We start from the raw sequence: 23,491 nt of genomic DNA, 5'->3' as shown, positions 1-23,491 counted from the left end.
GCATCAGGATTTTTGTCTGGGCTCGGAGGCCAGAGGATCTCTGCCATTTGCTAGCAGGGCCAGGGATGGCAGGAGGGTGGGTACGGGGCTCAGCCAGGGCCAGTTCTGCTGGCACGATCCTGTAGCACGTGGCCGCGTAGCACGGGGCCGGGTCTGAAGGAGGCCAAGCAGGGGCACAAGACCCAGCAGCGGCACAGGGAAGAGGCCCAGGGCACCCAGGAGCAGACGAGACCCGGGAGTCGTGCGTGCTTGGCGTGGCCGCGGGCCCCGTGACGCCCGAGGACTCGAGTGCTCAGCCCCGTGTAGTGGCCGCGAAGGCCTGCCTGGGAGAAACGCCCCGGGAGGCCGGCAGGAACCCGGGATCGGAAGGGATGTGGAGGGGCCCCGGGTCGGAGGAGATGGCTTTGGCTGTGTTTGGTTTTGTTTCTTCTTCCCAAGATCCCGGGTGTGAAAGGGGCCAGAGGTGAAGTCCTGGGCTGGAAAGCCTCACGATTCAGCCCCGCAGCCCCAGGCCCTGAGTGTGGAGGAGGGCGGAGCGGGTCGGCGAAGGGCGCGGCTGCCGTTTTCCTGATGGGCTGGAGGGGCAGTGGCGCTTTCCGGACGAAGAGGACCGGAAGGGTCCCCGAGACCTCCGCTGGGAGCCACGCACCCACCCAAGGATACGGCTCCAGGAGGCGACGGAGGAGGGCGGCTGCTTGCCCTGGCCCGAGCTGTGCGTCCCCCGCCTTGGCCACAGCAGTGGACATTCCCAGAAGAACAAGCGCCCGAGAGCACTGAGAAATTTTCCCCCGAGAAAACTTGACCCTCGTCCTGGCAGCAGGACACCTCGGGAAGAAAGCCACCCAGCGGCCACCTGGGCGAGACCGGCTGCCCGAGCAGGCGCGCGGGGCCTCTGGCCGCTGGCCCCGGGCTGCCAGCCCCCACCCGGACTCCCAGCCGTGCCAGGAGAGCAGCGTGGAGACGCACGCCGGGGCCCTCGGCAGGCTCTTGGGGCTCCCGGAGGCGGCGGCTAGCGTCTACGGCCATACCACCCTGAACGCGCCCGATCTCGTCTGATCTCGGAAGCTAAGCAGGGTCGGGCCTGGTTAGTACTTGGATGGGAGACCGCCTGGGAATACCGGGTGCTGTAGGCTTTTGCTCCTCCCTCCCTCGCTGCTCCTTTTGTCTTCGGGGACTTCGCCACCACCCCCCCCCACCACCACCACCCCCAGCACCACCACCACCACCACCACCACAACGACCCACCGTGACCACGACCCCGACCCCGTCCGGGCCACCCGCCAGACCCACGCACACCGAATCCTCACAGCTACGTCCCCGAATCCTCTCCCCTCCCCACACTCTCCTGGGGCGCGCGCCCGCGACACGGGTCACCAGCGAGGTTGGTCCCAGGCCACGTTGGGGACCGCTCCCCAACTGCCCTCCAGGCGGGCGGGGAGGGACGTGCGGAAGCCATGAGAAAGTGGGTCCTGCACCCCAGCGGGCCCCACAGCGGGACGCGCCACACCTGGGCTCGCCACAAGGTGGTGCACTGGGTCCAGGGCAAGACGCCAGGGGACAGAGAAGCAGGGAGCCTCAGTCGGGTGCTGCTCCACGTCGCGCTCCGTCGCTCAACCCAAGACAGGGCAGCCAGCGCGCGACCTCTACGTGGGATCCCGCCTCCCACGGCAGAGCCTGCGGTCACAGGGACAGAGGGCGCAGGCCGCCAGAGCTCCGGATGCCAGCGGCAGCTCCCCGTCCCGCTCAAAGGGAGGGAGGGCCGCCGCTGGCGCCCAGTCGCCTGTGCCACCCTCCGGGTCTCAAAGCACTCCTCAGTCAGCTCAAGGACCGGGGCCACCTGGCCTTCGGGGTCACATGGGCTTGGGCACGACGGAAGGGACCGCTTGCCCCCGTGGAACAGACATTCTCCCCGTGGACAACCTCAGGTGCCGGGACCCTCTGCTCCGCCTTGGAAAACCCACCTTCTGCAATGTATGCCCAACGCAATCAGGCCGAGCAGATTGACCCCCTCGGCCCGGCCCCAGTGTGTGATGGGGCTCTGTGCGTGAGGGCTTGCTCTTCCCCACCTACACCAGGCACGGCATCTAACACACACACACACACACACACACACCACGCAGAGACACCCAGACCACGCACGCACGCACGGGGACGCACCCTCCTCTCCCCCACCCCACACACGAGCAGCCGAAGGACAAGAGGGTATGGCTGGGGCCTGAGCGGGAACAAGCGAAGCCTTGGTTTGCGGCCCCTCGGCCAACTGCATCAGGATTTTTGTCTGGGCTCGGAGGCCAGAGGATCTCTGCCATTTGCTAGCAGGGCCAGGGATGGCAGGAGGGTGGGTACGGGGCTCAGCCAGGGCCAGTTCTGCTGGCACGATCCTGTAGCACGTGGCCGCGTAGCACGGGGCCGGGTCTGAAGGAGGCCAAGCAGGGGCACAAGACCCAGCAGCGGCACAGGGAAGAGGCCCAGGGCACCCAGGAGCAGACGAGACCCGGGAGTCGTGCGTGCTTGGCGTGGCCGCGGGCCCCGTGACGCCCGAGGACTCGAGTGCTCAGCCCCGTGTAGTGGCCGCGAAGGCCTGCCTGGGAGAAACGCCCCGGGAGGCCGGCAGGAACCCGGGATCGGAAGGGATGTGGAGGGGCCCCGGGTCGGAGGAGATGGCTTTGGCTGTGTTTGGTTTTGTTTCTTCTTCCCAAGATCCCGGGTGTGAAAGGGGCCAGAGGTGAAGTCCTGGGCTGGAAAGCCTCACGATTCAGCCCCGCAGCCCCAGGCCCTGAGTGTGGAGGAGGGCGGAGCGGGTCGGCGAAGGGCGCGGCTGCCGTTTTCCTGATGGGCTGGAGGGGCAGTGGCGCTTTCCGGACGAAGAGGACTGGAAGGGTCCCCGAGACCTCCGCTGGGAGCCACGCACCCACCCAAGGATACGGCTCCAGGAGGCGACGGAGGAGGGCGGCTGCTTGCCCTGGCCCGAGCTGTGCGTCCCCCGCCTTGGCCACAGCAGTGGACATTCCCAGAAGAACAAGCGCCCGAGAGCACTGAGAAATTTTCCCCCGAGAAAACTTGACCCTCGTCCTGGCAGCAGGACACCTCGGGAAGAAAGCCACCCAGCGGCCACCTGGGCGAGACCGGCTGCCCGAGCAGGCGCGCGGGGCCTCTGGCCGCTGGCCCCGGGCTGCCAGCCCCCACCCGGACTCCCAGCCGTGCCAGGAGAGCAGCGTGGAGACGCACGCCGGGGCCCTCGGCAGGCTCTTGGGGCTCCCGGAGGCGGCGGCTAGCGTCTACGGCCATACCACCCTGAACGCGCCCGATCTCGTCTGATCTCGGAAGCTAAGCAGGGTCGGGCCTGGTTAGTACTTGGATGGGAGACCGCCTGGGAATACCGGGTGCTGTAGGCTTTTGCTCCTCCCTCCCTCGCTGCTCCTTTTGTCTTCGGGGACTTCGCCACCACCCCCCCCACCACCACCACCACCCCCAGCACCACCACCACCACCACCACCACAACGACCCACCGTGACCACGACCCCGACCCCGTCCGGGCCACCCGCCAGACCCACGCACACCGAATCCTCACAGCTACGTCCCCGAATCCTCTCCCCTCCCCACACTCTCCTGGGGCGCGCGCCCGCGACACGGGTCACCAGCGAGGTTGGTCCCAGGCCACGTTGGGGACCGCTCCCCAACTGCCCTCCAGGCGGGCGGGGAGGGACGTGCGGAAGCCATGAGAAAGTGGGTCCTGCACCCCAGCGGGCCCCACAGCGGGACGCGCCACACCTGGGCTCGCCACAAGGTGGTGCACTGGGTCCAGGGCAAGACGCCAGGGGACAGAGAAGCAGGGAGCCTCAGTCGGGTGCTGCTCCACGTCGCGCTCCGTCGCTCAACCCAAGACAGGGCAGCCAGCGCGCGACCTCTACGTGGGATCCCGCCTCCCACGGCAGAGCCTGCGGTCACAGGGACAGAGGGCGCAGGCCGCCAGAGCTCCGGATGCCAGCGGCAGCTCCCCGTCCCGCTCAAAGGGAGGGAGGGCCGCCGCTGGCGCCCAGTCGCCTGTGCCACCCTCCGGGTCTCAAAGCACTCCTCAGTCAGCTCAAGGACCGGGGCCACCTGGCCTTCGGGGTCACATGGGCTTGGGCACGACGGAAGGGACCGCTTGCCCCCGTGGAACAGACATTCTCCCCGTGGACAACCTCAGGTGCCGGGACCCTCTGCTCCGCCTTGGAAAACCCACCTTCTGCAATGTATGCCCAACGCAATCAGGCCGAGCAGATTGACCCCCTCGGCCCGGCCCCAGTGTGTGATGGGGCTCTGTGCGTGAGGGCTTGCTCTTCCCCACCTACACCAGGCACGGCATCTAACACACACACACACACACACACACACCACGCAGAGACACCCAGACCACGCACGCACGCACGGGGACGCACCCTCCTCTCCCCCACCCCACACACGAGCAGCCGAAGGACAAGAGGGTATGGCTGGGGCCTGAGCGGGAACAAGCGAAGCCTTGGTTTGCGGCCCCTCGGCCAACTGCATCAGGATTTTTGTCTGGGCTCGGAGGCCAGAGGATCTCTGCCATTTGCTAGCAGGGCCAGGGATGGCAGGAGGGTGGGTACGGGGCTCAGCCAGGGCCAGTTCTGCTGGCACGATCCTGTAGCACGTGGCCGCGTAGCACGGGGCCGGGTCTGAAGGAGGCCAAGCAGGGGCACAAGACCCAGCAGCGGCACAGGAAAGAGGCCCAGGGCACCCAGGAGCAGACGAGACCCGGGAGTCGTGCGTGCTTGGCGTGGCCGCGGGCCCCGTGACGCCCGAGGACTCGAGTGCTCAGCCCCGTGTAGTGGCCGCGAAGGCCTGCCTGGGAGAAACGCCCCGGGAGGCCGGCAGGAACCCGGGATCGGAAGGGATGTGGAGGGGCCCCGGGTCGGAGGAGATGGCTTTGGCTGTGTTTGGTTTTGTTTCTTCTTCCCAAGATCCCGGGTGTGAAAGGGGCCAGAGGTGAAGTCCTGGGCTGGAAAGCCTCACGATTCAGCCCCGCAGCCCCAGGCCCTGAGTGTGGAGGAGGGCGGAGCGGGTCGGCGAAGGGCGCGGCTGCCGTTTTCCTGATGGGCTGGAGGGGCAGTGGCGCTTTCCGGACGAAGAGGACCGGAAGGGTCCCCGAGACCTCCGCTGGGAGCCACGCACCCACCCAAGGATACGGCTCCAGGAGGCGACGGAGGAGGGCGGCTGCTTGCCCTGGCCCGAGCTGTGCGTCCCCCGCCTTGGCCACAGCAGTGGACATTCCCAGAAGAACAAGCGCCCGAGAGCACTGAGAAATTTTCCCCCGAGAAAACTTGACCCTCGTCCTGGCAGCAGGACACCTCGGGAAGAAAGCCACCCAGCGGCCACCTGGGCGAGACCGGCTGCCCGAGCAGGCGCGCGGGGCCTCTGGCCGCTGGCCCCGGGCTGCCAGCCCCCACCCGGACTCCCAGCCGTGCCAGGAGAGCAGCGTGGAGACGCACGCCGGGGCCCTCGGCAGGCTCTTGGGGCTCCCGGAGGCGGCGGCTAGCGTCTACGGCCATACCACCCTGAACGCGCCCGATCTCGTCTGATCTCGGAAGCTAAGCAGGGTCGGGCCTGGTTAGTACTTGGATGGGAGACCGCCTGGGAATACCGGGTGCTGTAGGCTTTTGCTCCTCCCTCCCTCGCTGCTCCTTTTGTCTTCGGGGACTTCGCCACCACCCCCCCCACCACCACCACCACCCCCAGCACCACCACCACCACCACCACCACCACAACGACCCACCGTGACCACGACCCCGACCCCGTCCGGGCCACCCGCCAGACCCACGCACACCGAATCCTCACAGCTACGTCCCCGAATCCTCTCCCCTCCCCACACTCTCCTGGGGCGCGCGCCCGCGACACGGGTCACCAGCGAGGTTGGTCCCAGGCCACGTTGGGGACCGCTCCCCAACTGCCCTCCAGGCGGGCGGGGAGGGACGTGCGGAAGCCATGAGAAAGTGGGTCCTGCACCCCAGCGGGCCCCACAGCGGGACGCGCCACACCTGGGCTCGCCACAAGGTGGTGCACTGGGTCCAGGGCAAGACGCCAGGGGACAGAGAAGCAGGGAGCCTCAGTCGGGTGCTGCTCCACGTCGCGCTCCGTCGCTCAACCCAAGACAGGGCAGCCAGCGCGCGACCTCTACGTGGGATCCCGCCTCCCACGGCAGAGCCTGCGGTCACAGGGACAGAGGGCGCAGGCCGCCAGAGCTCCGGATGCCAGCGGCAGCTCCCCGTCCCGCTCAAAGGGAGGGAGGGCCGCCGCTGGCGCCCAGTCGCCTGTGCCACCCTCCGGGTCTCAAAGCACTCCTCAGTCAGCTCAAGGACCGGGGCCACCTGGCCTTCGGGGTCACATGGGCTTGGGCACGACGGAAGGGACCGCTTGCCCCCGTGGAACAGACATTCTCCCCGTGGACAACCTCAGGTGCCGGGACCCTCTGCTCCGCCTTGGAAAACCCACCTTCTGCAATGTATGCCCAACGCAATCAGGCCGAGCAGATTGACCCCCTCGGCCCGGCCCCAGTGTGTGATGGGGCTCTGTGCGTGAGGGCTTGCTCTTCCCCACCTACACCAGGCACGGCATCTAACACACACACACACACACACACACACCACGCAGAGACACCCAGACCACGCACGCACGCACGGGGACGCACCCTCCTCTCCCCCACCCCACACACGAGCAGCCGAAGGACAAGAGGGTATGGCTGGGGCCTGAGCGGGAACAAGCGAAGCCTTGGTTTGCGGCCCCTCGGCCAACTGCATCAGGATTTTTGTCTGGGCTCGGAGGCCAGAGGATCTCTGCCATTTGCTAGCAGGGCCAGGGATGGCAGGAGGGTGGGTACGGGGCTCAGCCAGGGCCAGTTCTGCTGGCACGATCCTGTAGCACGTGGCCGCGTAGCACGGGGCCGGGTCTGAAGGAGGCCAAGCAGGGGCACAAGACCCAGCAGCGGCACAGGGAAGAGGCCCAGGGCACCCAGGAGCAGACGAGACCCGGGAGTCGTGCGTGCTTGGCGTGGCCGCGGGCCCCGTGACGCCCGAGGACTCGAGTGCTCAGCCCCGTGTAGTGGCCGCGAAGGCCTGCCTGGGAGAAACGCCCCGGGAGGCCGGCAGGAACCCGGGATCGGAAGGGATGTGGAGGGGCCCCGGGTCGGAGGAGATGGCTTTGGCTGTGTTTGGTTTTGTTTCTTCTTCCCAAGATCCCGGGTGTGAAAGGGGCCAGAGGTGAAGTCCTGGGCTGGAAAGCCTCACGATTCAGCCCCGCAGCCCCAGGCCCTGAGTGTGGAGGAGGGCGGAGCGGGTCGGCGAAGGGCGCGGCTGCCGTTTTCCTGATGGGCTGGAGGGGCAGTGGCGCTTTCCGGACGAAGAGGACCGGAAGGGTCCCCGAGACCTCCGCTGGGAGCCACGCACCCACCCAAGGATACGGCTCCAGGAGGCGACGGAGGAGGGCGGCTGCTTGCCCTGGCCCGAGCTGTGCGTCCCCCGCCTTGGCCACAGCAGTGGACATTCCCAGAAGAACAAGCGCCCGAGAGCACTGAGAAATTTTCCCCCGAGAAAACTTGACCCTCGTCCTGGCAGCAGGACACCTCGGGAAGAAAGCCACCCAGCGGCCACCTGGGCGAGACCGGCTGCCCGAGCAGGCGCGCGGGGCCTCTGGCCGCTGGCCCCGGGCTGCCAGCCCCCACCCGGACTCCCAGCCGTGCCAGGAGAGCAGCGTGGAGACGCACGCCGGGGCCCTCGGCAGGCTCTTGGGGCTCCCGGAGGCGGCGGCTAGCGTCTACGGCCATACCACCCTGAACGCGCCCGATCTCGTCTGATCTCGGAAGCTAAGCAGGGTCGGGCCTGGTTAGTACTTGGATGGGAGACCGCCTGGGAATACCGGGTGCTGTAGGCTTTTGCTCCTCCCTCCCTCGCTGCTCCTTTTGTCTTCGGGGACTTCGCCACCACCCCCCCCACCACCACCACCACCCCCAGCACCACCACCACCACCACCACCACCACAACGACCCACCGTGACCACGACCCCGACCCCGTCCGGGCCACCCGCCAGACCCACGCACACCGAATCCTCACAGCTACGTCCCCGAATCCTCTCCCCTCCCCACACTCTCCTGGGGCGCGCGCCCGCGACACGGGTCACCAGCGAGGTTGGTCCCAGGCCACGTTGGGGACCGCTCCCCAACTGCCCTCCAGGCGGGCGGGGAGGGACGTGCGGAAGCCATGAGAAAGTGGGTCCTGCACCCCAGCGGGCCCCACAGCGGGACGCGCCACACCTGGGCTCGCCACAAGGTGGTGCACTGGGTCCAGGGCAAGACGCCAGGGGACAGAGAAGCAGGGAGCCTCAGTCGGGTGCTGCTCCACGTCGCGCTCCGTCGCTCAACCCAAGACAGGGCAGCCAGCGCGCGACCTCTACGTGGGATCCCGCCTCCCACGGCAGAGCCTGCGGTCACAGGGACAGAGGGCGCAGGCCGCCAGAGCTCCGGATGCCAGCGGCAGCTCCCCGTCCCGCTCAAAGGGAGGGAGGGCCGCCGCTGGCGCCCAGTCGCCTGTGCCACCCTCCGGGTCTCAAAGCACTCCTCAGTCAGCTCAAGGACCGGGGCCACCTGGCCTTCGGGGTCACATGGGCTTGGGCACGACGGAAGGGACCGCTTGCCCCCGTGGAACAGACATTCTCCCCGTGGACAACCTCAGGTGCCGGGACCCTCTGCTCCGCCTTGGAAAACCCACCTTCTGCAATGTATGCCCAACGCAATCAGGCCGAGCAGATTGACCCCCTCGGCCCGGCCCCAGTGTGTGATGGGGCTCTGTGCGTGAGGGCTTGCTCTTCCCCACCTACACCAGGCACGGCATCTAACACACACACACACACACACACACACACCACGCAGAGACACCCAGACCACGCACGCACGCACGGGGACGCACCCTCCTCTCCCCCACCCCACACACGAGCAGCCGAAGGACAAGAGGGTATGGCTGGGGCCTGAGCGGGAACAAGCGAAGCCTTGGTTTGCGGCCCCTCGGCCAACTGCATCAGGATTTTTGTCTGGGCTCGGAGGCCAGAGGATCTCTGCCATTTGCTAGCAGGGCCAGGGATGGCAGGAGGGTGGGTACGGGGCTCAGCCAGGGCCAGTTCTGCTGGCACGATCCTGTAGCACGTGGCCGCGTAGCACGGGGCCGGGTCTGAAGGAGGCCAAGCAGGGGCACAAGACCCAGCAGCGGCACAGGGAAGAGGCCCAGGGCACCCAGGAGCAGACGAGACCCGGGAGTCGTGCGTGCTTGGCGTGGCCGCGGGCCCCGTGACGCCCGAGGACTCGAGTGCTCAGCCCCGTGTAGTGGCCGCGAAGGCCTGCCTGGGAGAAACGCCCCGGGAGGCCGGCAGGAACCCGGGATCGGAAGGGATGTGGAGGGGCCCCGGGTCGGAGGAGATGGCTTTGGCTGTGTTTGGTTTTGTTTCTTCTTCCCAAGATCCCGGGTGTGAAAGGGGCCAGAGGTGAAGTCCTGGGCTGGAAAGCCTCACGATTCAGCCCCGCAGCCCCAGGCCCTGAGTGTGGAGGAGGGCGGAGCGGGTCGGCGAAGGGCGCGGCTGCCGTTTTCCTGATGGGCTGGAGGGGCAGTGGCGCTTTCCGGACGAAGAGGACCGGAAGGGTCCCCGAGACCTCCGCTGGGAGCCACGCACCCACCCAAGGATACGGCTCCAGGAGGCGACGGAGGAGGGCGGCTGCTTGCCCTGGCCCGAGCTGTGCGTCCCCCGCCTTGGCCACAGCAGTGGACATTCCCAGAAGAACAAGCGCCCGAGAGCACTGAGAAATTTTCCCCCGAGAAAACTTGACCCTCGTCCTGGCAGCAGGACACCTCGGGAAGAAAGCCACCCAGCGGCCACCTGGGCGAGACCGGCTGCCCGAGCAGGCGCGCGGGGCCTCTGGCCGCTGGCCCCGGGCTGCCAGCCCCCACCCGGACTCCCAGCCGTGCCAGGAGAGCAGCGTGGAGACGCACGCCGGGGCCCTCGGCAGGCTCTTGGGGCTCCCGGAGGCGGCGGCTAGCGTCTACGGCCATACCACCCTGAACGCGCCCGATCTCGTCTGATCTCGGAAGCTAAGCAGGGTCGGGCCTGGTTAGTACTTGGATGGGAGACCGCCTGGGAATACCGGGTGCTGTAGGCTTTTGCTCCTCCCTCCCTCGCTGCTCCTTTTGTCTTCGGGGACTTCGCCACCACCCCCCCCACCACCACCACCACCCCCAGCACCACCACCACCACCACCACCACAACGACCCACCGTGACCACGACCCCGACCCCGTCCGGGCCACCCGCCAGACCCACGCACACCGAATCCTCACAGCTACGTCCCCGAATCCTCTCCCCTCCCCACACTCTCCTGGGGCGCGCGCCCGCGACACGGGTCACCAGCGAGGTTGGTCCCAGGCCACGTTGGGGACCGCTCCCCAACTGCCCTCCAGGCGGGCGGGGAGGGACGTGCGGAAGCCATGAGAAAGTGGGTCCTGCACCCCAGCGGGCCCCACAGCGGGACGCGCCACACCTGGGCTCGCCACAAGGTGGTGCACTGGGTCCAGGGCAAGACGCCAGGGGACAGAGAAGCAGGGAGCCTCAGTCGGGTGCTGCTCCACGTCGCGCTCCGTCGCTCAACCCAAGACAGGGCAGCCAGCGCGCGACCTCTACGTGGGATCCCGCCTCCCACGGCAGAGCCTGCGGTCACAGGGACAGAGGGCGCAGGCCGCCAGAGCTCCGGATGCCAGCGGCAGCTCCCCGTCCCGCTCAAAGGGAGGGAGGGCCGCCGCTGGCACCCAGTCGCCTGTGCCACCCTCCGGGTCTCAAAGCACTCCTCAGTCAGCTCAAGGACCGGGGCCACCTGGCCTTCGGGGTCACATGGGCTTGGGCACGACGGAAGGGACCGCTTGCCCCCGTGGAACAGACATTCTCCCCGTGGACAACCTCAGGTGCCGGGACCCTCTGCTCCGCCTTGGAAAACCCACCTTCTGCAATGTATGCCCAACGCAATCAGGCCGAGCAGATTGACCCCCTCGGCCCGGCCCCAGTGTGTGATGGGGCTCTGTGCGTGAGGGCTTGCTCTTCCCCACCTACACCAGGCACGGCATCTAACACACACACACACACACACACACACACCACGCAGAGACACCCAGACCACGCACGCACGCACGGGGACGCACCCTCCTCTCCCCCACCCCACACACGAGCAGCCGAAGGACAAGAGGGTATGGCTGGGGCCTGAGCGGGAACAAGCGAAGCCTTGGTTTGCGGCCCCTCGGCCAACTGCATCAGGATTTTTGTCTGGGCTCGGAGGCCAGAGGATCTCTGCCATTTGCTAGCAGGGCCAGGGATGGCAGGAGGGTGGGTACGGGGCTCAGCCAGGGCCAGTTCTGCTGGCACGATCCTGTAGCACGTGGCCGCGTAGCACGGGGCCGGGTCTGAAGGAGGCCAAGCAGGGGCACAAGACCCAGCAGCGGCACAGGGAAGAGGCCCAGGGCACCCAGGAGCAGACGAGACCCGGGAGTCGTGCGTGCTTGGCGTGGCCGCGGGCCCCGTGACGCCCGAGGACTCGAGTGCTCAGCCCCGTGTAGTGGCCGCGAAGGCCTGCCTGGGAGAAACGCCCCGGGAGGCCGGCAGGAACCCGGGATCGGAAGGGATGTGGAGGGGCCCCGGGTCGGAGGAGATGGCTTTGGCTGTGTTTGGTTTTGTTTCTTCTTCCCAAGATCCCGGGTGTGAAAGGGGCCAGAGGTGAAGTCCTGGGCTGGAAAGCCTCACGATTCAGCCCCGCAGCCCCAGGCCCTGAGTGTGGAGGAGGGCGGAGCGGGTCGGCGAAGGGCGCGGCTGCCGTTTTCCTGATGGGCTGGAGGGGCAGTGGCGCTTTCCGGACGAAGAGGACCGGAAGGGTCCCCGAGACCTCCGCTGGGAGCCACGCACCCACCCAAGGATACGGCTCCAGGAGGCGACGGAGGAGGGCGGCTGCTTGCCCTGGCCCGAGCTGTGCGTCCCCCGCCTTGGCCACAGCAGTGGACATTCCCAGAAGAACAAGCGCCCGAGAGCACTGAGAAATTTTCCCCCGAGAAAACTTGACCCTCGTCCTGGCAGCAGGACACCTCGGGAAGAAAGCCACCCAGCGGCCACCTGGGCGAGACCGGCTGCCCGAGCAGGCGCGCGGGGCCTCTGGCCGCTGGCCCCGGGCTGCCAGCCCCCACCCGGACTCCCAGCCGTGCCAGGAGAGCAGCGTGGAGACGCACGCCGGGGCCCTCGGCAGGCTCTTGGGGCTCCCGGAGGCGGCGGCTAGCGTCTACGGCCATACCACCCTGAACGCGCCCGATCTCGTCTGATCTCGGAAGCTAAGCAGGGTCGGGCCTGGTTAGTACTTGGATGGGAGACCGCCTGGGAATACCGGGTGCTGTAGGCTTTTGCTCCTCCCTCCCTCGCTGCTCCTTTTGTCTTCGGGGACTTCGCCACCACCCCCCCCACCACCACCACCACCCCCAGCACCACCACCACCACCACCACCACAACGACCCACCGTGACCACGACCCCGACCCCGTCCGGGCCACCCGCCAGACCCACGCACACCGAATCCTCACAGCTACGTCCCCGAATCCTCTCCCCTCCCCACACTCTCCTGGGGCGCGCGCCCGCGACACGGGTCACCAGCGAGGTTGGTCCCAGGCCACGTTGGGGACCGCTCCCCAACTGCCCTCCAGGCGGGCGGGGAGGGACGTGCGGAAGCCATGAGAAAGTGGGTCCTGCACCCCAGCGGGCCCCACAGCGGGACGCGCCACACCTGGGCTCGCCACAAGGTGGTGCACTGGGTCCAGGGCAAGACGCCAGGGGACAGAGAAGCAGGGAGCCTCAGTCGGGTGCTGCTCCACGTCGCGCTCCGTCGCTCAACCCAAGACAGGGCAGCCAGCGCGCGACCTCTACGTGGGATCCCGCCTCCCACGGCAGAGCCTGCGGTCACAGGGACAGAGGGCGCAGGCCGCCAGAGCTCCGGATGCCAGCGGCAGCTCCCCGTCCCGCTCAAAGGGAGGGAGGGCCGCCGCTGGCGCCCAGTCGCCTGTGCCACCCTCCGGGTCTCAAAGCACTCCTCAGTCAGCTCAAGGACCGGGGCCACCTGGCCTTCGGGGTCACATGGGCTTGGGCACGACGGAAGGGACCGCTTGCCCCCGTGGAACAGACATTCTCCCCGTGGACAACCTCAGGTGCCGGGACCCTCTGCTCCGCCTTGGAAAACCCACCTTCTGCAATGTATGCCCAACGCAATCAGGCCGAGCAGATTGACCCCCTCGGCCCGGCCCCAGTGTGTGATGGGGCTCTGTGCGTGAGGGCTTGCTCTTCCCCACCTACACCAGGCACGGCATCTAACACACACACACACACACACACACACCACGCAGAGACACCCAGACCACGCACGCACGCACGGGGACGCACCCTCCTCTCCCCCACCCCACACACGAGCAGCCGAAGGACAAGAGGGTATGGCTGGGGCCTGAGCGGGAACAAGCGAAGCCTTGGTTTGCGGCCCCTCGGCCAACTGCATCAGGATTTTTGTCTGGGCTCGGAGGCCAGAGGATCTCTGCCATTTGCTAGCAGGGCCAGGGATGGCAGGAGGGTGGGTACGGGGCTCAGCCAGGGCCAGTTCTGCTGGCACGATCCTGTAGCACGTGGCCGCGTAGCACGGGGCCGGGTCTGAAGGAGGCCAAGCAGGGGCACAAGACCCAGCAGCGGCACAGGGAAGAGGCCCAGGGCACCCAGGAGCAGACGAGACCCGGGAGTCGTGCGTGCTTGGCGTGGCCGCGGGCCCCGTGACGCCCGAGGACTCGAGTGCTCAGCCCCGTGTAGTGGCCGCGAAGGCCTGCCTGGGAGAAACGCCCCGGGAGGCCGGCAGGAACCCGGGATCGGAAGGGATGTGGAGGGGCCCCGGGTCGGAGGAGATGGCTTTGGCTGTGTTTGGTTTTGTTTCTTCTTCCCAAGATCCCGGGTGTGAAAGGGGCCAGAGGTGAAGTCCGGCTGGAAAGCCTCACGATTCAGCCCCGCAGCCCCAGGCCCTGAGTGTGGAGGAGGGCGGAGCGGGTCGGCGAAGGGCGCGGCTGCCGTTTTCCTGATGGGCTGGAGGGGCAGTGGCGCTTTCCGGACGAAGACGACCGGAAGGGTCCCCGAGACCTCCGCTGGGAGCCACGCACCCACCCAAGGATACGGCTCCAGGAGGCGACGGAGGAGGGCGGCTGCTTGCCCTGGCCCGAGCTGTGCGTCCCCCGCCTTGGCCACAGCAGTGGACATTCCCAGAAGAACAAGCGCCCGAGAGCACTGAGAAATTTTCCCCCGAGAAAACTTGACCCTCGTCCTGGCAGCAGGACACCTCGGGAAGAAAGCCACCCAGCGGCCACCTGGGCGAGACCGGCTGCCCGAGCAGGCGCGCGGGGCCTCTGGCCGCTGGCCCCGGGCTGCCAGCCCCCACCCGGACTCCCAGCCGTGCCAGGAGAGCAGCGTGGAGACGCACGCCGGGGCCCTCGGCAGGCTCTTGGGGCTCCCGGAGGCGGCGGCTAGCGTCTACGGCCATACCACCCTGAACGCGCCCGATCTCGTCTGATCTCGGAAGCTAAGCAGGGTCGGGCCTGGTTAGTACTTGGATGGGAGACCGCCTGGGAATACCGGGTGCTGTAGGCTTTTGCTCCTCCCTCCCTCGCTGCTCCTTTTCTCTTCGGGGACTTCGCCACCACCCCCCCCCCACCACCACCACCCCCAGCACCACCACCACCACCACCACCACAACGACCCACCGTGACCACGACCCCGACCCCGTCCGGGCCACCCGCCAGACCCACGCACACCGAATCCTCACAGCTACGTCCCCGAATCCTCTCCCCTCCCCACACTCTCCTGGGGCGCGCGCCCGCGACACGGGTCACCAGCGAGGTTGGTCCCAGGCCACGTTGGGGACCGCTCCCCAACTGCCCTCCAGGCGGGCGGGGAGGGACGTGCGGAAGCCATGAGAAAGTGGGTCCTGCACCCCAGCGGGCCCCACAGCGGGACGCGCCACACCTGGGCTCGCCACAAGGTGGTGCACTGGGTCCAGGGCAAGACGCCAGGGGACAGAGAAGCAGGGAGCCTCAGTCGGGTGCTGCTCCACGTCGCGCTCCGTCGCTCAACCCAAGACAGGGCAGCCAGCGCGCGACCTCTACGTGGGATCCCGCCTCCCACGGCAGAGCCTGCGGTCACAGGGACAGAGGGCGCAGGCCGCCAGAGCTCCGGATGCCAGCGGCAGCTCCCCGTCCCGCTCAAAGGGAGGGAGGGCCGCCGCTGGCGCCCAGTCGCCTGTGCCACCCTCCGGGTCTCAAAGCACTCCTCAGTCAGCTCAAGGACCGGGGCCACCTGGCCTTCGGGGTCACATGGGCTTGGGCACGACGGAAGGGACCGCTTGCCCCCGTGGAACAGACATTCTCCCCGTGGACAACCTCAGGTGCCGGGACCCTCTGCTCCGCCTTGGAAAACCCACCTTCTGCAATGTATGCCCAACGCAATCAGGCCGAGCAGATTGACCCCCTCGGCCCGGCCCCAGTGTGTGATGGGGCTCTGTGCGTGAGGGCTTGCTCTTCCCCACCTACACCAGGCACGGCATCTAACACACACACACACACACACATACACACCACGCAGAGACACCCAGACCACGCACGCACGCACGGGGACGCACCCTCCTCTCCCCCACCCCACACACGAGCAGCCGAAGGACAAGAGGGTATGGCTGGGGCCTGAGCGGGAACAAGCGAAGCCTTGGTTTGCGGCCCCTCGGCCAACTGCATCAGGATTTTTGTCTGGGCTCGGAGGCCAGAGGATCTCTGCCATTTGCTAGCAGGGCCAGGGATGGCAGGAGGGTGGGTACGGGGCTCAGCCAGGGCCAGTTCTGCTGGCACGATCCTGTAGCACGTGGCCGCGTAGCACGGGGCCGGGTCTGAAGGAGGCCAAGCAGGGGCACAAGACCCAGCAGCGGCACAGGGAAGAGGCCCAGGGCACCCAGGAGCAGACGAGACCCGGGAGTCGTGCGTGCTTGGCGTGGCCGCGGGCCCCGTGACGCCCGAGGACTCGAGTGCTCAGCCCCGTGTAGTGGCCGCGAAGGCCTGCCTGGGAGAAACGCCCCGGGAGGCCGGCAGGAACCCGGGATCGGAAGGGATGTGGAGGGGCCCCGGGTCGGAGGAGATGGCTTTGGCTGTGTTTGGTTTTGTTTCTTCTTCCCAAGATCCCGGGTGTGAAAGGGTCCAGAGGTGAAGTCCTGGGCTGGAAAGCCTCACGATTCAGCCCCGCAGCCCCAGGCCCTGAGTGTGGAGGAGGGCGGAGCGGGTCGGCGAAGGGCGCGGCTGCCGTTTTCCTGATGGGCTGGAGGGGCAGTGGCGCTTTCCGGACGAAGAGGACCGGAAGGGTCCCCGAGACCTCCGCTGGGAGCCACGCACCCACCCAAGGATACGGCTCCAGGAGGCGACGGAGGAGGGCGGCTGCTTGCCCTGGCCCGAGCTGTGCGTCCCCCGCCTTGGCCACAGCAGTGGACATTCCCAGAAGAACAAGCGCCCGAGAGCACTGAGAAATTTTCCCCCGAGAAAACTTGACCCTCGTCCTGGCAGCAGGACACCTCGGGAAGAAAGCCACCCAGCGGCCACCTGGGCGAGACCGGCTGCCCGAGCAGGCGCGCGGGGCCTCTGGCCGCTGGCCCCGGGCTGCCAGCCCCCACCCGGACTCCCAGCCGTGCCAGGAGAGCAGCGTGGAGACGCACGCCGGGGCCCTCGGCAGGCTCTTGGGGCTCCCGGAGGCGGCGGCTAGCGTCTACGGCCATACCACCCTGAACGCGCCCGATCTCGTCTGATCTCGGAAGCTAAGCAGGGTCGGGCCTGGTTAGTACTTGGATGGGAGACCGCCTGGGAATACCGGGTGCTGTAGGCTTTTGCTCCTCCCTCCCTCGCTGCTCCTTTTGTCTTCGGGGACTTCGCCACCACCCCCCCCACCACCACCACCACCCCCAGCACCACCACCACCACCACCACCACAACGACCCACCGTGACCACGACCCCGACCCCGTCCGGGCCACCCGCCAGACCCACGCACACCGAATCCTCACAGCTACGTCCCCGAATCCTCTCCCCTCCCCACACTCTCCTGGGGCGCGCGCCCGCGACACGGGTCACCAGCGAGGTTGGTCCCAGGCCACGTTGGGGACCGCTCCCCAACTGCCCTCCAGGCGGGCGGGGAGGGACGTGCGGAAGCCATGAGAAAGTGGGTCCTGCACCCCAGCGGGCCCCACAGCGGGACGCGCCACACCTGGGCTCGCCACAAGGTGGTGCACTGGGTCCAGGGCAAGACGCCAGGGGACAGAGAAGCAGGGAGCCTCAGTCGGGTGCTGCTCCACGTCGCGCTCCGTCGCTCAACCCAAGACAGGGCAGCCAGCGCGCGACCTCTACGTGGGATCCCGCCTCCCACGGCAGAGCCTGCGGTCACAGGGACAGAGGGCGCAGGCCGCCAGAGCTCCGGATGCCAGCGGCAGCTCCCCGTCCCGCTCAAAGGGAGGGAGGGCCGCCGCTGGCGCCCAGTCGCCTGTGCCACCCTCCGGGTCTCAAAGCACTCCTCAGTCAGCTCAAGGACCGGGGCCACCTGGCCTTCGGGGTCACATGGGCTTGGGCACGACGGAAGGGACCGCTTGCCCCCGTGGAACAGACATTCTCCCCGTGGACAACCTCAGGTGCCGGGACCCTCTGCTCCGCCTTGGAAAACCCACCTTCTGCAATGTATGCCCAACGCAATCAGGCCGAGCAGATTGACCCCCTCGGCCCGGCCCCAGTGTGTGATGGGGCTCTGTGCGTGAGGGCTTGCTCTTCCCCACCTACACCAGGCACGGCATCTAACACACACACACACACACACACACACCACGCAGAGACACCCAGACCACGCACGCACGCACGGGGACGCACCCTCCTCTCCCCCACCCCACACACGAGCAGCCGAAGGACAAGAGGGTATGGCTGGGGCCTGAGCGGGAACAAGCGAAGCCTTGGTTTGCGGCCCCTCGGCCAACTGCATCAGGATTTTTGTCTGGGCTCGGAGGCCAGAGGATCTCTGCCATTTGCTAGCAGGGCCAGGGATGGCAGGAGGGTGGGTACGGGGCTCAGCCAGGGCCAGTTCTGCTGGCACGATCCTGTAGCACGTGGCCGCGTAGCACGGGGCCGGGTCTGAAGGAGGCCAAGCAGGGGCACAAGACCCAGCAGCGGCACAGGGAAGAGGCCCAGGGCACCCAGGAGCAGACGAGACCCGGGAGTCGTGCGTGCTTGGCGTGGCCGCGGGCCCCGTGACGCCCGAGGACTCGAGTGCTCAGCCCCGTGTAGTGGCCGCGAAGGCCTGCCTGGGAGAAACGCCCCGGGAGGCCGGCAGGAACCCGGGATCGGAAGGGATGTGGAGGGGCCCCGGGTCGGAGGAGATGGCTTTGGCTGTGTTTGGTTTTGTTTCTTCTTCCCAAGATCCCGGGTGTGAAAGGGGCCAGAGGTGAAGTCCTGGGCTGGAAAGCCTCACGATTCAGCCCCGCAGCCCCAGGCCCTGAGTGTGGAGGAGGGCGGAGCGGGTCGGCGAAGGGCGCGGCTGCCGTTTTCCTGATGGGCTGGAGGGGCAGTGGCGCTTTCCGGACGAAGAGGACCGGAAGGGTCCCCGAGACCTCCGCTGGGAGCCACGCACCCACCCAAGGATACGGCTCCAGGAGGCGACGGAGGAGGGCGGCTGCTTGCCCTGGCCCGAGCTGTGCGTCCCCCGCCTTGGCCACAGCAGTGGACATTCCCAGAAGAACAAGCGCCCGAGAGCACTGAGAAATTTTCCCCCGAGAAAACTTGACCCTCGTCCTGGCAGCAGGACACCTCGGGAAGAAAGCCACCCAGCGGCCACCTGGGCGAGACCGGCTGCCCGAGCAGGCGCGCGGGGCCTCTGGCCGCTGGCCCCGGGCTGCCAGCCCCCACCCGGACTCCCAGCCGTGCCAGGAGAGCAGCGTGGAGACGCACGCCGGGGCCCTCGGCAGGCTCTTGGGGCTCCCGGAGGCGGCGGCTAGCGTCTACGGCCATACCACCCTGAACGCGCCCGATCTCGTCTGATCTCGGAAGCTAAGCAGGGTCGGGCCTGGTTAGTACTTGGATGGGAGACCGCCTGGGAATACCGGGTGCTGTAGGCTTTTGCTCCTCCCTCCCTCGCTGCTCCTTTTGTCTTCGGGGACTTCGCCACCACCCCCCCCACCACCACCACCACCCCCAGCACCACCACCACCACCACCACCACAACGACCCACCGTGACCACGACCCCGACCCCGTCCGGGCCACCCGCCAGACCCACGCACACCGAATCCTCACAGCTACGTCCCCGAATCCTCTCCCCTCCCCACACTCTCCTGGGGCGCGCGCCCGCGACACGGGTCACCAGCGAGGTTGGTCCCAGGCCACGTTGGGGACCGCTCCCCAACTGCCCTCCAGGCGGGCGGGGAGGGACGTGCGGAAGCCATGAGAAAGTGGGTCCTGCACCCCAGCGGGCCCCACAGCGGGACGCGCCACACCTGGGCTCGCCACAAGGTGGTGCACTGGGTCCAGGGCAAGACGCCAGGGGACAGAGAAGCAGGGAGCCTCAGTCGGGTGCTGCTCCACGTCGCGCTCCGTCGCTCAACCCAAGACAGGGCAGCCAGCGCGCGACCTCTACGTGGGATCCCGCCTCCCACGGCAGAGCCTGCGGTCACAGGGACAGAGGGCGCAGGCCGCCAGAGCTCCGGATGCCAGCGGCAGCTCCCCGTCCCGCTCAAAGGGAGGGAGGGCCGCCGCTGGCGCCCAGTCGCCTGTGCCACCCTCCGGGTCTCAAAGCACTCCTCAGTCAGCTCAAGGACCGGGGCCACCTGGCCTTCGGGGTCACATGGGCTTGGGCACGACGGAAGGGACCGCTTGCCCCCGTGGAACAGACATTCTCCCCGTGGACAACCTCAGGTGCCGGGACCCTCTGCTCCGCCTTGGAAAACCCACCTTCTGCAATGTATGCCCAACGCAATCAGGCCGAGCAGATTGACCCCCTCGGCCCGGCCCCAGTGTGTGATGGGGCTCTGTGCGTGAGGGCTTGCTCTTCCCCACCTACACCAGGCACGGCATCTAACACACACACACACACACACACACACACCACGCAGAGACACCCAGACCACGCACGCACGCACGGGGACGCACCCTCCTCTCCCCCACCCCACACACGAGCAGCCGAAGGACAAGAGGGTATGGCTGGGGCCTGAGCGGGAACAAGCGAAGCCTTGGTTTGCGGCCCCTCGGCCAACTGCATCAGGATTTTTGTCTGGGCTCGGAGGCCAGAGGATCTCTGCCATTTGCTAGCAGGGCCAGGGATGGCAGGAGGGTGGGTACGGGGCTCAGCCAGGGCCAGTTCTGCTGGCACGATCCTGTAGCACGTGGCCGCGTAGCACGGGGCCGGGTCTGAAGGAGGCCAAGCAGGGGCACAAGACCCAGCAGCGGCACAGGGAAGAGGCCCAGGGCACCCAGGAGCAGACGAGACCCGGGAGTCGTGCGTGCTTGGCGTGGCCGCGGGCCCCGTGACGCCCGAGGACTCGAGTGCTCAGCCCCGTGTAGTGGCCGCGAAGGCCTGCCTGGGAGAAACGCCCCGGGAGGCCGGCAGGAACCCGGGATCGGAAGGGATGTGGAGGGGCCCCGGGTCGGAGGAGATGGCTTTGGCTGTGTTTGGTTTTGTTTCTTCTTCCCAAGATCCCGGGTGTGAAAGGGGCCAGAGGTGAAGTCCTGGGCTGGAAAGCCTCACGATTCAGCCCCGCAGCCCCAGGCCCTGAGTGTGGAGGAGGGCGGAGCGGGTCGGCGAAGGGCGCGGCTGCCGTTTTCCTGATGGGCTGGAGGGGCAGTGGCGCTTTCCGGACGAAGAGGACCGGAAGGGTCCCCGAGACCTCCGCTGGGAGCCACGCACCCACCCAAGGATACGGCTCCAGGAGGCGACGGAGGAGGGCGGCTGCTTGCCCTGGCCCGAGCTGTGCGTCCCCCGCCTTGGCCACAGCAGTGGACATTCCCAGAAGAACAAGCGCCCGAGAGCACTGAGAAATTTTCCCCCGAGAAAACTTGACCCTCGTCCTGGCAGCAGGACACCTCGGGAAGAAAGCCACCCAGCGGCCACCTGGGCGAGACCGGCTGCCCGAGCAGGCGCGCGGGGCCTCTGGCCGCTGGCCCCGGGCTGCCAGCCCCCACCCGGACTCCCAGCCGTGCCAGGAGAGCAGCGTGGAGACGCACGCCGGGGCCCTCGGCAGGCTCTTGGGGCTCCCGGAGGCGGCGGCTAGCGTCTACGGCCATACCACCCTGAACGCGCCCGATCTCGTCTGATCTCGGAAGCTAAGCAGGGTCGGGCCTGGTTAGTACTTGGATGGGAGACCGCCTGGGAATACCGGGTGCTGTAGGCTTTTGCTCCTCCCTCCCTCGCTGCTCCTTTTGTCTTCGGGGACTTCGCCACCACCCCCCCCACCACCACCACCACCCCCAGCACCACCACCACCACCACCACCACAACGACCCACCGTGACCACGACCCCGACCCCGTCCGGGCCACCCGCCAGACCCACGCACACCGAATCCTCACAGCTACGTCCCCGAATCCTCTCCCCTCCCCACACTCTCCTGGGGCGCGCGCCCGCGACACGGGTCACCAGCGAGGTTGGTCCCAGGCCACGTTGGGGACCGCTCCCCAACTGCCCTCCAGGCGGGCGGGGAGGGACGTGCGGAAGCCATGAGAAAGTGGGTCCTGCACCCCAGCGGGCCCCACAGCGGGACGCGCCACACCTGGGCTCGCCACAAGGTGGTGCACTGGGTCCAGGGCAAGACGCCAGGGGACAGAGAAGCAGGGAGCCTCAGTCGGGTGCTGCTCCACGTCGCGCTCCGTCGCTCAACCCAAGACAGGGCAGCCAGCGCGCGACCTCTACGTGGGATCCCGCCTCCCACGGCAGAGCCTGCGGTCACAGGGACAGAGGGCGCAGGCCGCCAGAGCTCCGGATGCCAGCGGCAGCTCCCCGTCCCGCTCAAAGGGAGGGAGGGCCGCCGCTGGCGCCCAGTCGCCTGTGCCACCCTCCGGGTCTCAAAGCACTCCTCAGTCAGCTCAAGGACCGGGGCCACCTGGCCTTCGGGGTCACATGGGCTTGGGCACGACGGAAGGGACCGCTTGCCCCCGTGGAACAGACATTCTCCCCGTGGACAACCTCAGGTGCCGGGACCCTCTGCTCCGCCTTGGAAAACCCACCTTCTGCAATGTATGCCCAACGCAATCAGGCCGAGCAGATTGACCCCCTCGGCCCGGCCCCAGTGTGTGATGGGGCTCTGTGCGTGAGGGCTTGCTCTTCCCCACCTACACCAGGCACGGCATCTAACACACACACACACACACACACACACCACGCAGAGACACCCAGACCACGCACGCACGCACGGGGACGCACCCTCCTCTCCCCCACCCCACACACGAGCAGCCGAAGGACAAGAGGGTATGGCTGGGGCCTGAGCGGGAACAAGCGAAGCCTTGGTTTGCGGCCCCTCGGCCAACTGCATCAGGATTTTTGTCTGGGCTCGGAGGCCAGAGGATCTCTGCCATTTGCTAGCAGGGCCAGGGATGGCAGGAGGGTGGGTACGGGGCTCAGCCAGGGCCAGTTCTGCTGGCACGATCCTGTAGCACGTGGCCGCGTAGCACGGGGCCGGGTCTGAAGGAGGCCAAGCAGGGGCACAAGACCCAGCAGCGGCACAGGGAAGAGGCCCAGGGCACCCAGGAGCAGACGAGACCCGGGAGTCGTGCGTGCTTGGCGTGGCCGCGGGCCCCGTGACGCCCGAGGACTCGAGTGCTCAGCCCCGTGTAGTGGCCGCGAAGGCCTGCCTGGGAGAAACGCCCCGGGAGGCCGGCAGGAACCCGGGATCGGAAGGGATGTGGAGGGGCCCCGGGTCGGAGGAGATGGCTTTGGCTGTGTTTGGTTTTGTTTCTTCTTCCCAAGATCCCGGGTGTGAAAGGGGCCAGAGGTGAAGTCCTGGGCTGGAAAGCCTCACGATTCAGCCCCGCAGCCCCAGGCCCTGAGTGTGGAGGAGGGCGGAGCGGGTCGGCGAAGGGCGCGGCTGCCGTTTTCCTGATGGGCTGGAGGGGCAGTGGCGCTTTCCGGACGAAGAGGACCGGAAGGGTCCCCGAGACCTCCGCTGGGAGCCACGCACCCACCCAAGGATACGGCTCCAGGAGGCGACGGAGGAGGGCGGCTGCTTGCCCTGGCCCGAGCTGTGCGTCCCCCGCCTTGGCCACAGCAGTGGACATTCCCAGAAGAACAAGCGCCCGAGAGCACTGAGAAATTTTCCCCCGAGAAAACTTGACCCTCGTCCTGGCAGCAGGACACCTCGGGAAGAAAGCCAC

At 67.8% G+C, this 23,491-nt stretch overlaps 10 non-coding genes across 10 annotated transcripts; all 10 read left to right on the top strand.

Annotated features, from left to right (window-relative positions):
• Positions 1–1,014: 1,014 nt before the first annotated feature.
• LOC141413364 (5S ribosomal RNA) lies at positions 1,015–1,133 on the top strand. The gene has a single exon (XR_012438156.1). It is a non-coding gene; the product is annotated as a 5S ribosomal RNA (ribosomal RNA).
• Positions 1,134–3,276: 2,143 nt separating this feature from the next.
• LOC141413363 (5S ribosomal RNA) lies at positions 3,277–3,395 on the top strand. The gene has a single exon (XR_012438155.1). It is a non-coding gene; the product is annotated as a 5S ribosomal RNA (ribosomal RNA).
• Positions 3,396–5,540: 2,145 nt separating this feature from the next.
• Positions 5,541–5,659, top strand: LOC141413362 (5S ribosomal RNA). Its single transcript, XR_012438154.1, has one exon. It is a non-coding gene; the product is annotated as a 5S ribosomal RNA (ribosomal RNA).
• A 2,148-nt stretch (positions 5,660–7,807) lies between these two features.
• LOC141413361 (5S ribosomal RNA) lies at positions 7,808–7,926 on the top strand. The gene has a single exon (XR_012438153.1). It is a non-coding gene; the product is annotated as a 5S ribosomal RNA (ribosomal RNA).
• A 2,150-nt stretch (positions 7,927–10,076) lies between these two features.
• On the top strand, positions 10,077–10,195 carry LOC141413360 (5S ribosomal RNA). The gene has a single exon (XR_012438152.1). It is a non-coding gene; the product is annotated as a 5S ribosomal RNA (ribosomal RNA).
• A 2,147-nt stretch (positions 10,196–12,342) lies between these two features.
• LOC141413359 (5S ribosomal RNA) lies at positions 12,343–12,461 on the top strand. The gene has a single exon (XR_012438151.1). It is a non-coding gene; the product is annotated as a 5S ribosomal RNA (ribosomal RNA).
• Positions 12,462–14,604: 2,143 nt separating this feature from the next.
• Positions 14,605–14,723, top strand: LOC141413358 (5S ribosomal RNA). Its single transcript, XR_012438150.1, has one exon. It is a non-coding gene; the product is annotated as a 5S ribosomal RNA (ribosomal RNA).
• Positions 14,724–16,869: 2,146 nt separating this feature from the next.
• LOC141413356 (5S ribosomal RNA) lies at positions 16,870–16,988 on the top strand. The gene has a single exon (XR_012438148.1). It is a non-coding gene; the product is annotated as a 5S ribosomal RNA (ribosomal RNA).
• A 2,145-nt stretch (positions 16,989–19,133) lies between these two features.
• Positions 19,134–19,252, top strand: LOC141413355 (5S ribosomal RNA). Its single transcript, XR_012438147.1, has one exon. It is a non-coding gene; the product is annotated as a 5S ribosomal RNA (ribosomal RNA).
• Positions 19,253–21,399: 2,147 nt separating this feature from the next.
• On the top strand, positions 21,400–21,518 carry LOC141413354 (5S ribosomal RNA). The gene has a single exon (XR_012438146.1). It is a non-coding gene; the product is annotated as a 5S ribosomal RNA (ribosomal RNA).
• Positions 21,519–23,491: the final 1,973 nt, after the last annotated feature.

This window comes from Castor canadensis, chromosome 10 (assembly GCF_047511655.1).
Source record: "Castor canadensis chromosome 10, mCasCan1.hap1v2, whole genome shotgun sequence".
NCBI lineage: Eukaryota > Metazoa > Chordata > Mammalia > Rodentia > Castoridae > Castor > Castor canadensis.
Note: the sequence above shows the minus strand (reverse complement) of the source record. Positions and strands in the feature narration are given on the sequence as shown.